We start from the raw sequence: 12,798 nt of genomic DNA, 5'->3' as shown, positions 1-12,798 counted from the left end.
AGATCACGGCCCACATCAGGCTCTGCTCTGAGCATGGAGCCCGCTTGTGATTCTCTCTCTCCCCCTCTGTCTCTGCCCCTCCCCTGCTTGTGCTTTATCTCTTTCTCTCAAAATAAATATATTTTTAGAAAATCAATTTGTTAAAAAATAATAATAAGGGAAGCAACACACAATGAACAATTGTCATGACCCTGAAACTCACATCACTTGTTTTGTAAGCTGTAGTTCTGAGAACTGAAAAGGAAAAAAGGGAAGAAAAGATCATTGGAATTCACATCTCTTCACTATGCCTGCTTTATGCAGAAATCCTTGAGTGCCTCAAAAGAATGATTTCAGGAAAAAGATGAATGTTTGGCTCTTGATGTTTTTTGAGAAGGTAAGATGTGTATGGCACAAATTTGATACATTAAAAAGCATTTACTAGAGGAATGGAAAGCAACAATTTGAAAACAAAATAAAAAATAAATAAATGGGACTGCGTCAAACTGAAAAGTTTCTGGACAGCAAAGAAATCCAACAGAATGAAATGGCAACCCATGGGATGGGAGAAAATATTTACAAATCATGTATGTGATAGGAGGTTCATATTCAAAATATAGAAGAAACCCCTATAACTTAATAGCAAAGATATAAACAATCCAATTAAAAATGGGCAGAGAAACTGAAGAGACATTTTTCCAAAGAAGATCTACAGATAGACATTGGGTACATGAAAAAGTGTGCAACGTCACTAATCATCAGGAAAATGCACATGCCCACCATCAGGAGAGATCACCTCAGACCCGTTAGAAAGACTTACCATCAAAAAGACTAGAGATAGCAAGTGTTGGTAAGGATGTAAAGAAAAAAACAAATTCTTGTGCACTGTTAGTAGGAATATAAATCGGTGTGGCTACTATGGAAAACAGTATGGAGGTTCCCCCCAGAATTAAATATAGAAGTACCATATGATTCAGCATTCCCACTTCTGGATGTATACTGAAAGGAAATGAAATCAGGGTCTCAAAGAAATACCTATGCTCCTATGTTTATTGCAACATCATTCATTCACAACAACCAAGTCATGGAAATAACCTAAGTATCAATGGATGAATAAAGAAAACATGATACACACACACACACACACACACACAAGAATGAAATCTTGCCATTTGCAACAACATGGCTGGACCTTAGGGACATTATGCTACATGAAATAAGTCATATAGAGAAAGACAAATACCCACACTTATATGTGGAATCTGAGAAAACTAAACTCATAGAGAACAAATTGCCAGAGATGGGGGTGAAGGGTATGGGAAATGAGTGAGGTGATCAAAAGGTACAGTTTTCCAGTTATAAGATAAGTAAATTCTGGGGGTGTACTATATAGCACGGTGACTCTAGTTAACAATACTACGTTGTATATTTGAAAGTTGCTAAGAGAGTAAACTTTAAAAGTTCTTATCATCAAAAGCAAAGCAAAACAAAACAAAAACCTTTGTAGCTATGTAAGGTGATGGATGTTAACTAAACTTACTGCAGTAATTATGTCACAATATATACATCTGTCAAATCATTTTGCTAAACACCTTAAACTAATACAAAGTTGAATGTCAGTTATATTGCAATAACCGGGGTGGGGGGGGGCGGGGAATAAAAGCTACTAAAAGATATAGTGATAGAGTTGTTCTGGATAACCTAGGAGTGTCAAGTGACAAGTCCAGTGAATAAAAGGAAGACAGAAAGAAGGAAAGCCGTATTCTTTCTGTGGAAGTTTGGAATTTAAGATTTTAGAATTGAGGCCCTTCTAGCTGTTGGTTATGGAGTGGGTGTCAAGTTTAGTGCAGTTGAATAGGATGATTCCTCCAAGGGGCATAGGAATCTTTCAAGATGACAGCAGCATGTTAGGCAGAAGGAAAGAGGCCTAAGAAAAAGATGCCTGACATTTAGTGCCTACACGAGTGCTGGGCATATGTTATGTCAACAAGTAAATGAGAGAATGAATTCTTTGGATAAGAGGTAGAGAAGAAAAACACTGGTATAAAGATTTATTATTAAGGTCCCTGCTATGAGCATCGGGCTCAACGCTCCCACGATCTCTGGGAAGCTGTGATATGGCACTCTCGTATCTTCTGCCATATTGTCCAACCCCCACCCCAACTAGATTGCCACCATCTGAGCTCCTTTTTAAAGGAGACTCTAGAGTTGCAGTCAGGTTTCTGTGAGGTCACAGAGGCAGAAGTTAGTCTCTGTAATCATGATTTGCACTACTAATCAGAATGCCATAGTACTTCTGCTCTCACTTATTAAGCACATTATTTTAAATATAAACTGTAGCTTCTTTCACAGCTTTATTGCTCTCAATGTTGCTAACCTAATATTTATTAAGCTCTTTCCATGAGGTAAGTCTTGGTACTGAATGCCCTGGAGGGCAAAGCGTGTGGGACACTAACATTTTAACTGGAAAGTTAAATAATTGCTGTCGCATCCAAACCAAAACAGGGCATGAATAAGTATTTCAAATGAGCATATACATAAAATAATTTTTGAAGGAACCGGTCTCATCATTTAATATAGTTAGATTTATATATATATATATATATATATATATAGTTAATATTAATATTTTAATACAGAAAGCAAGTCCAAAAAGATTTAAGAAAAAATAAAACTACGGTGGCTGGGCACTCCCCTGAAAGCCTCATAAGGGAGAAAGGATTTAAGGGCCCTGAAGTGAGGACAGGACTGAAGGAGAACATTTCAGGTCACCTGAGGATACCTATGGACCAGCAAGAGGCCTAGGTGTGTTGGAAGGATGGACTGGCGAAATCAACTGCATTCCTGTTCACTTTGGGAAAAATCACACTTGATGTTTTTGCTAATGCTTTCCTTGGAGATTATCATTGTAACCATAACCCATGCTTTATGGCTTTTTATAAATATTGTCCTGAAAGTGCTTAGATGTTCGAAGAATGCAAATAGGGAAAAATGGGAATGCCAAAGAAATTTATGAAGAAAGTCCTCTCCTTTACAGTCCTGGTGATTATAGAGCCATAGTGTGTAATATAGAATCGACTGGGGATTCAGTGGTGCTTGGCATGCCGAAGCCATCATTTCACGTGATTCTCTAGTGGTACAGGAAAACCTCTTTGACTTTCAATGTGTGTTTATTCCTAACAGTCTGGCTATTTTTGTGGATTGCTCTGTTACACAATATTATATTAACATTTGAGGCGGTATTTCCATAAACATTCATCCCATGTGGCTGATTGATTTTAAACCCTTCACTGATGAGCATATCTAATGTTAAAATGTGAAAGCAATGAGAGAATTTAGTAAAAAAGCAATAGCAATTTTATTTCCATTTTCATCTTAAACATGGACAATATGCTTAAGCATCTGAGGAGATAACTATATTATATAATCTATTTCATTCAGCCTCTAAAGGACTAATATACTGAAAAGCACCTACGGAAGTTGAAAGTAGGGATTTGGGAAAGGAGAAAATGCTGATAGCTTCTAAATCAGTGAGCTTTTGTTATTGTTATTAAATACTATCTGGTTAATCCTTTAATGGGCTAAACATACATTCCAATTCAAATATAACTTAACTTGCTTATTTGCAAATGAGCCTAGGATATTTTTTAAAAAGAACAGAACATCTAAGTTCTGTATGTAAGCGGGCCAGATTAGGGATTCAAATATGTAATAAAGTTCTTTTTGTAGAGTTGTAATCAAGCTCTCTCCTTTAACTTAAGTATTATATTGTTTTGTTTCTTTTCTGTAGAAATAAAAATGCCTTCTGAGCTTGGTTACATTGTTGAAATCTTCCTCTGTTAGGAAGCTGAATGTCAGCTTCCCTGTATCAGAAAACCTCAGAGGTTCATGGGATATGGCAAGTGTTTAAAAAAAAAAAAAGCTTTAACAATAAAAATGCATATGGGGCACCTAGGTGGCTCAGTTGGTTAGGCTTCTGACTTCACCTCAGGTCATGATCTCACAGCTCGTGGGTTCAAGCCTTGCGTCAGGCTCTGTGCTGACAGATCAGTTCCTGGAGCCTGTTTCAGATTCTGTGTCTCCCTCTCTCTCTGCCCATCCCCAGCTCATGCTCTGCCTGTCTGTCTCTCTGTCTCTCACTCACTCCCTCTCAAAAATAAACATTAAAAAAATGAAAATAAAATGTGTAAATTAAATCTTACTTTAATCTTCTATCTTTAAGTGGTGCTATAATCATCCTAAAGACAACTTTATTACTTAAAATATGCTGGAAAACAGAAAGAAAGCTTTTAAGATATATTTTATTCAGAAAAAAAACTGGCACAATGCTTTCTCTTTTTTGAAATAAACTAATACGAATATCTCCAGGTAGAGGCAAGTTTAGATTTGCCTTATAGTATATGTGTCTTAGAATTGAACCCAAATCAGCAAATATTTTTAGTGTGTCCTATCTGCAATGATCTAAAGCAGATGTTTGTGATTCACAAAACAAAAAAAAAGAGAGCCACTCACAGTGGTCAGGGGATCAAAAAGTTCATTGCTATTTGCATTTCTAGCAGGTGTCATTAGTGCATTTTGGAGATGCTTATGAATTATCCAAGTTGCTTCATTTTTTTCGTTTTGATACAGAAAAGTAGAGCAGGCCCTCATTCAGTATGAGTCAACTAATTTATTCATAAGCAGTATTATGTGTAAAACATATATATTGTCCTAACAATTTTTTATGTTTTGATTCCTTTTTAAATAAAGATGGATACAAATAAATGCAAAAATTTACATAAAAACAACTAAAAATTTTTAAATGTTCTTTTTTAAACTATGGGCAGGGAAGCAAGTGAATTCTTCATTGTGCTAGAACCTAGCAGGTGTTCAATCTAGCAGATACTCAAAGGGCTTGCAGTCTCCCTGAGCTGTGAAGTATATAATAAGTGATGGGCTTCAAGTACATGCTGCCCACAGTGAGGTAAAAGACCACAGCCAGTTGGGCTGCCTCAGGGCCTTTCCAGGTAGAGAGTGTGCAGGGGGAATCTGCCTGCTCCAGAAAGAAAGTATTTTCCATGCACCTCTGAACCCTCAATATCTTATAGGAAATGTGCAATAAATACTTGTTTATTTCTTGAGTTGAGATTTGAAAGATTTGGCTTATAACACAAATGAATGCATATTTCTTAGTACCGCCTATAACCAAGCTTTGATCGACTTTAAGGAATGAGAACAATACAGAGACACAAAGAAAATGAGAGAGAATTGTAGAAATGGGAAAGAACTTGAGCAAAACAAATGAGAAATTAGTCTGGGTGTCCACTGGTTTGAAACCACAATAATGAACTTTTCATACTCTCTTACCTTAAAATCCATTGGTTTACTTGCACTTTGAATGGATCTTTTACTCTTGCATTAGTCATTTGGAAAATGTTGGCTCATTGAATTACAAAAATATTCTAAATGTTGACACATTTCATCGCACAATATTTAAAAAGAATTACATCTGTTAATATTACCACTGATCTCATCAGAAAAGTTTTTAAATATCAAGAAACTTTCCAGCCCACTGTGGTGGATACAAGTTTTTCAGACTTCTGATTTTTTACTTGAAAGATTCAATTTATCATTGGTAACAAATACTGTAATTTGTTTTCTTTGAAATGACAGTTTCACTTCATAGTTTTCTGTTAGCTATTTTTCCAAGTAGAAATGGTGTTCCATGTAAAAAAAGAAATTAATTTGGCTCACAGTTCAATCACCCAAGTCATTTTTCTTGTGAAAACCATCATACTTAAGCATACAACAGAGTGCTTTATCCATACTTCCAATTTTGCCACAAACTATTAAAATGTGCACTCGAGAATTGCTATTTAAGAAAATTAATATTTTTTACTGCTCCATCAAGAACATTCTTGAAACTGGCATTTTGTTGTTAATTTGTTTGTATTATTATGTTTGTTTGTATGGTCACGCTAGGTGATGAAGAAAATAACGCCTTCTTGCATACTTTGGTACCACTGCTTTGATTTGGTACTAAGGTGCCCATGATTGATTGACCCATTATTGCTTTCATTCAGTCAGTACAAACTGTTTGTCTTTTTCACAAACAGTGTGAGAAAGACAAATAACTTTTTAAAATATTTACTTATTTATTTTGAGAGAGAGAGGATGTGTGTGTGCATGTGAAGGTCAAAGGGGCAGAAAGAGGGAAAGAGACAATCCCAAGCAGGCTCTGGCTGTCAGTGCAGAGCCGGATGCAGAGCTCCATCTCACAAACTGTGAAGTCATGACCTGAGCCAAAATCAAGGGACACTTAACCAACTGAGCTACGCAGATGCCCCAAAGACAAATAATTTTAAAATTTTATTCTGATAGTTTAACTTCACCACCCCTCTGAAGAGGTCTTAGGCCCCCTGCAGTTTATGAACCACACTTTGAGTACTGCTCACAGAGGAAAAGAATAGGGATCCATAAAACCAATAAGAAAGGTTCATGCTAACAAAACAAGGTACCCTAATACCTAAGTATTAGGGATACAGCAGTGTGCTCTAGAGGATTGTCGCTCATAGAATCATAGAGCTGCAAGGGAGGAGGAAGGTATTCTTGACTGACCTCTGCATTTTTCCTAGCGAAAGACGGAACTCCAAGGAAATTCTGTGACTAGCCTGAGATTGCTCCTTTTAATCACAAAAATATGAGTGCTGAGCTGACTCTGCAATTTCAGAGTTTTGTGTCCTTAGGAAAAAAGACACCTGATATCTCTGAATCTCAGATTCTTTGCTGTAAGTCAAAGATGACAATATGTACATGGACTCCATCACTTAGAAGGCTATGAAAAGCATATGGAACAGTATGCATCAGGGTACTTTGAAAACTATACTGAAACACTATGACAGATAAGGGTCGGAGAATTCTTATTCTCTGGGAAAATACTAATGTTTGGTGTTTTCTAGAAGAGTTAACTCCAGAACATGACCTGAATCCTTGCATGTGTCTCATGAATTTTCTGTACCAGGATATAAATTGGGTTCTGTTAGAAGATGACAGAATGAAATAATGAGAGGCTTGGAATAATATAAAAGATAACTATGTTAGAGAAGATCTGTTTTTGATGACTTTCATTCTTCAAAGATTATGCAACATTTTGTTGGAATGTCTAAGTAATGGGCTATTATGTAGTTGTTAATTAGATTTCCTGTTTTAACTATGGGTTGGTTCAACGTAATTAAATATTTTCTAGACAGTTTTGGAGAGTATTATGCTTGTGAATGTCACTTCTCACCAGACTTGAGCTACACTAAAAAGACTGCATTAATAGTGATTTTATGTGACCATGAACTCTTTTTTAAAAAACTAATTATCTAATTTTCCCCCTTTACCATCAAGGCATAATAAAATAAATATTACCTGATAAGTGCATCTGGTATTAGATAACACACAAAACTTTCCAACAAATGAATGTGCTTACTCATGGTCAGAGGTATGTACAATTGTCCAGAACATTTAAAATTAATCAGCATTGGGGCGCCTGGATGGCTTAGTCGGTTAAGCGTCTGACTTTCGCTTAGGTCATGATCTCGCAGTTGGTGGGTTCGGGCCCCACGTCGGGCTCGGTGCTGACTGCCAGCTCAGAGCCTGGAGCCTGTTTCAGTCTGTGACTCCCTCTCTCTCTGAGCCTTCCCTGCTCACGCTGTCTCTCTCTCTCTCTCCTAGAAATAAATAAAACATTGAAAAAAAATAAAATTAAATTAATCAGCATTTTGGTAACATTGTTTGAAAAATAACTGTAATACCAAAAATTATGTATTAACAGTTAATTTAATTATTTGTATAAGTTTAAACCTAAAGTAAAAAATTTACGTCAGCATATATAACTGGGAATTTTTTTTCTTATTCATTTAATTATAATACTTAATGATCCCACTAGATCAGATTTCCATGAACACATCAATTACCTTTTTAAAGAAATTGAGGAGAGGCTTTAAAGGACTGCACTGTGGTTAGGAAGAAATGTTTACTCAATGTAAGAATCTTTTAAAATTTCTAGTTCAGTCCTAAGAAACAAGTAACATCTTTAACTAGCTGGTAAGATTTGGCCTTACATATGTTTCTTTCTTTTTAATTCCTTTCTGTATAATTCCTTTGCAAGTTATTTTTGAGTTTTTAACAGCGCCTTTCTTCCTGCCCTGCTGAAAGGGAATTCCTATAATTTATATAATTGGATATAGTTTAAGCAGGATGGCTTTTCAGTTTTGGTTAAGTAATCCCTTTTAATCTGGTATTCTGAATTCTTAAACAACCCTAATGGGAAAGAAGTCGACTTTTAGAAGATTTAGGTAAGGGAAGAATTTTTATTGAGGCTACTCACACAAACGAATGAATTGTGGAAAAAGCAATGTCTTGATTTCAGCTGAGTTACTGATCTCCTGTACTCAAAGATTCATTTGAACTTCAAGACTTAGAGATCCCACACCCACAATTTAGAGAGGAGGCCCTTGGGCCCATCTGTGTGTTGGTAGCAGTTTACTTGTGATCCAACCTGATCATTATATCATAGACCCACCCCTGCTCAGAAGCCAATGCAGATCCTATAAACATGAATTGACTCTACTGACTTTTAATTTGATATCAGTGCATTAAACTCATGTACTTCCAAGAGGGATAACTTATTACAGAATAACCAAATCCTAACATCTTAAAATTTCCAAAATCCCTGTCACATCACTTAACTAATTTTCTTCTCACAATTAGGTGACCACCTGTAGAACAGGCATTGAGATTCTCACTTTGCAGGTGAATAAACTAGACTCTGCATCCCTTCCTGGTTAGCAGCAGAGGTAACGTGGATCTGGAGTTTCTGACCCTATCGCCCTGCTCCCTCTACAATAATACATGCTTCTCATGATTGTGAAAAATCTGTGAAATGAAACTTGAATGAAGTCAGAGGGGAGAGTTGATAGCAGCTGCTGTGTGTACCTAAATTTGTTATTAGCTGGTTTATGATTCCAGTGGGAAATGGAGCCATAATGTTGTTTAGAAAGATTGAGCAAGCACTTTGGTCTGTGTGCTTTATTAAAAAACTTGTTCATGCTCACCTAAGTGCTAATGGAAATCATCAAGGTGGATTGAAATACTATACAATTATTTTACTTCATAAAGAAGCATCTTTTCATTATAATAACCGTACCTCTCAGGGCACCTGGATGGTTCAGTCAGTTAAGCATCCGACTTGGCGCAGGTCATGATCTCGCAGCTTGTGGGTTCAAGCCCCGCATTGGACTCTGTGCTGACAGCTCAGAGCCTGGAGCCTGTTTTGAATTCTGTGTCTCCCTCTCTCTCTGCCCCTCCTCTACTCACACTGTATCTTGCTCTCTCTCTCGCGCGCGCTCTCTCTCTCAAAAATAAGTAAACATTAAAAAAAATTTTTAAATAATAACAACCATATCTCTTATCCCAGGCTCAGTTTCTAATAAAGCCTTTTATTATATTTCATAGCATCGTATCAAACCACTTATAGAATGAGAATTTTATTCTATATTTAATTATACCTCCTTTACCACATTAAGTTAAATAATACACATATAGACACATGTATACAGTATACGTATTAGACATGTATAATGAATATGAGTATCTCCCGATATAGTTCAAACCTTTCCACATCCCACCGTCTTCTCTGTCACCACCATCACACGTGCCATCATGCATCACTTGGATTACTGAACTTGCCTCTCCAAAATACCTCATTACTGTCCACACCTTCACTATAAATACTTTTTTCAGTTCACTCGGTTTTCTTGTACATCTTCTTTGCATTTCACTGTGAATATTTTTTTTTGTTCATCTATTTCTTGTTCATGTTGTATACATTCCTGCCTCACCATTTTCCTTCTTATTCTCTGTGCTTTGAATGCTGCTTCTCCATACCTTATCACGCCCAGTTGCTTCTTGTCTTACACATTTTTACTCCAGTAACAGTATCACCTGCTTAGAAAGGGCTATCCAGGTAGTAGCATCTAAAATAGAATTACAGGGGCACCTGGGTGGCTCGGTTGAGCGTCCAACTTCATCTCAGGTTATGATCTCCTGATCAGTAAGTTCGAGCCCCGCATCAGGCTCTGTGCTGACAGCTCAGAGCCTGGAACCTTCTTCAGATTCTGTGTCTCCGTCTCTCTCTGCCCCTCCCCCACTCATACTCTTTCTCTCTCTGTCTCTCAAAAATGAATAAACATTAAATAAATAAATAAATAAATAAATAAATAAATAAAATAGAATTCCTCTCAACCCCGTTACTCATGTAGAACTTAGCTGAAGTCATCCTTATATACAGTCATTGTTTATGGAATGGCCATCATGCTATCTTCCACAATGCTATCTCCATTTGTCTATCTTGTTCCATAATGCTTGTTTGATTGGTTGCAAAGACAGGGTAACAGAATTATCTGCCTCTTAAACCCTACAGAATTTGCCTATAGAATTGTCTAGGCCTGGTTCTTTCATTTAAGGCTCTGTTTTCATTTTGTTTTTAAACAGCAGCTACTTTTTTCATGGCTGTTGGATTTATAAACTACTTGTTATGTCAACTTGTGTCAATTACATTTTCCTGCAAAAATCAGTCGTTTAATAGAAATTTAAGCTTGTGCCACAAGAATTTTCTTAATGTTCTCTTGCAAATTACAATATTCTTCATTTTTTCACATCTTACCTGTCTTTTTCATTCTTAGTTTTAGATACTTGTTTTCTGTGAGTGGCTGCATATATAATCATTACAAATTTGGGTCCCAGAATCAAGCAGACATGAGTTCAAAACTTGATGGAGGCACTTAGTAATTGGGTGAACTTAAGCAATTTAATTAAATTCTCTAAGACTTGGTTTCATCATCTGTGAAATGGGTACTCCTAGAGTATCATTATCATAAAAGTTAATTGTGAAGATTAATTGGAGGTATACTATATATGAAATATTTAGTCCAGAGGCTAGCACACAGTAAATTCTGCATGACAATTAGGTCTTGCATTGTTGTTATTTTTACTGGCAGTAATATTGCTAATTACCATTATTTTATAATTAACTATATACTAATTATTGTCCACACTTCAAAAATAGTATAATTAAAGCTTTAGTAAGTATATTTTGAATTTTTTAATTCATTAGTTTCTACTTTTGACTTTTTCTTCTTGCTTAAATTATACTTTTTTTCTTATTTAAAGTTTCTGAGAAAAGAAAATTTCATTTCCAAGAGTTTAGGAGGCAATGGAGGACAGTGGCTTAGCTGAAAGCTTTGACATTAAGACTTCCTGATTTTCAGTGTTGGCATCACCTCTGATTAATTGGGCTTCATTTGTCCTCTTCATCCATGATATGCAGACAATGACAATAACAATAAGTACCTCAAGGGGTAGTTGGCACCATTAAATTAACAAATACAAGTACAATGCCTAAATCCATGTTTTAGCATATAGTTAATCCTAACTACTATTCTTTGGTTATCGTTTATATTATCAGTTACTATTTCTGTTGCATTCTGGTTAGATCATGGGACCCACATATTTCTTTTAATGTTTACTTACTATATTGAGTCGTACATAATATGTAGGATCAGCTTTTATAAATACTTGATAGACAATTGAATAAATACTGTATTTTCTATAAGATTAACATTTTATAATTGTTCAAACAGCCATACAGTTTTATAATATTCACATTATCTACAGCCTTCTTTGGTTTGATTCCTTCAGTACTCTGTCCTATAGCTTGCCTCACCCTCTATCAGTTGGACCTCTCCAGGCCTTCCAGAGTCCCTCTCTATCATGCTACTTAGATGAGGATATTCCTTATTTAATATTTACCTAGAAATGGAGTTTGGGGGAATTAAGGAGGTATGTACATGATTTGTGTTGTCATAATGACATCCCAAGATGTTTACTTTAAGGAAGGCTGAGCCTATGGTATGTTAACAACTGTGTTTTGTAGGTGACATTTCTCTTTCTAATTGGGGTATGTGGTGGACACACGTTGGACAGAAATGGGAGAAATCCCTAATTCCTAGGAAGTGCATATCAGTTGTAAGCCTTTTGGCATGAACATTTCATGAGTTTTTACTCTGTATTGGCATTAGACTAAATGATTTCTAAGCATTATCTCATGTATCTTATCATCATCCCCATTTTACAGATATTAAAGCCAAGGCTTAATGAATACAAATAACTTGACCAAGAGTAAAGAGTTACAAGTATCAGATGGGAATTAAAACCCAGATCTGTCTGATATCAAGCTCATGCTCCTTACTTCTGTAGATGTTGAGGATAATGAGAAAGGAAGATAAGAATGCACCCATAAGGTTGTTGTCCCCTGTCCTTAAGTCAAAAGCAGACAAAGCTATTTAGCAAAACTCTCCAGAGAATGAATCTAAGACTGGATAAATAACCTAGTCTAGCTATGCAGTAGTGACGTGCACCTCATCCTGTGATCATCCCTAAGAGTAATTCCAGCCAGCCCTGCTCAGATGAAGCACAGCATGACCACTGCAGTGGGAAGGGGATTGGCAACTGGAAGAACAACACCTGTACTTCATGCAGCCCATGCCCTTGCGTGGGGTCTGCTCCCTTACTCTTGGAATGTGTCTTTCTCTTGGATGCATCTCCTGCTTGGCCCAGCCCAGTGCATTATGCAAAAGAGGTCCTCAGAAAAGTTACTCACTCATTCAGCACTTATATACTGAATGGCAAACCTGTGTCAGAGGCTGGGTTTACATGGTGGAAATACTGCTGTAAGCAAAACAAATTATTTCCTAGACCTTATATTCCAGTGTAGGGAGCCGGGGGGGGGGGGGG

At 36.5% G+C, this 12,798-nt stretch overlaps 1 protein-coding gene across 1 annotated transcript in view; it reads left to right on the top strand.

Annotated features, from left to right (window-relative positions):
- The window catches only part of MEI4 (meiotic double-stranded break formation protein 4), a 213,271-nt gene that overhangs the window by 177,815 nt on the left and 22,658 nt on the right, over window positions 1-12,798 (top strand). The window lies entirely within an intron of this gene.

This window comes from Hyaena hyaena, unplaced genomic scaffold (assembly GCF_003009895.1).
Source record: "Hyaena hyaena isolate Hyena2069 unplaced genomic scaffold, ASM300989v1 scaffold_742, whole genome shotgun sequence".
In the NCBI taxonomy this organism is placed as follows: Eukaryota; Metazoa; Chordata; class Mammalia; order Carnivora; family Hyaenidae; genus Hyaena; species Hyaena hyaena.
This window is presented reverse-complemented; position numbering and strand designations above follow the sequence as displayed.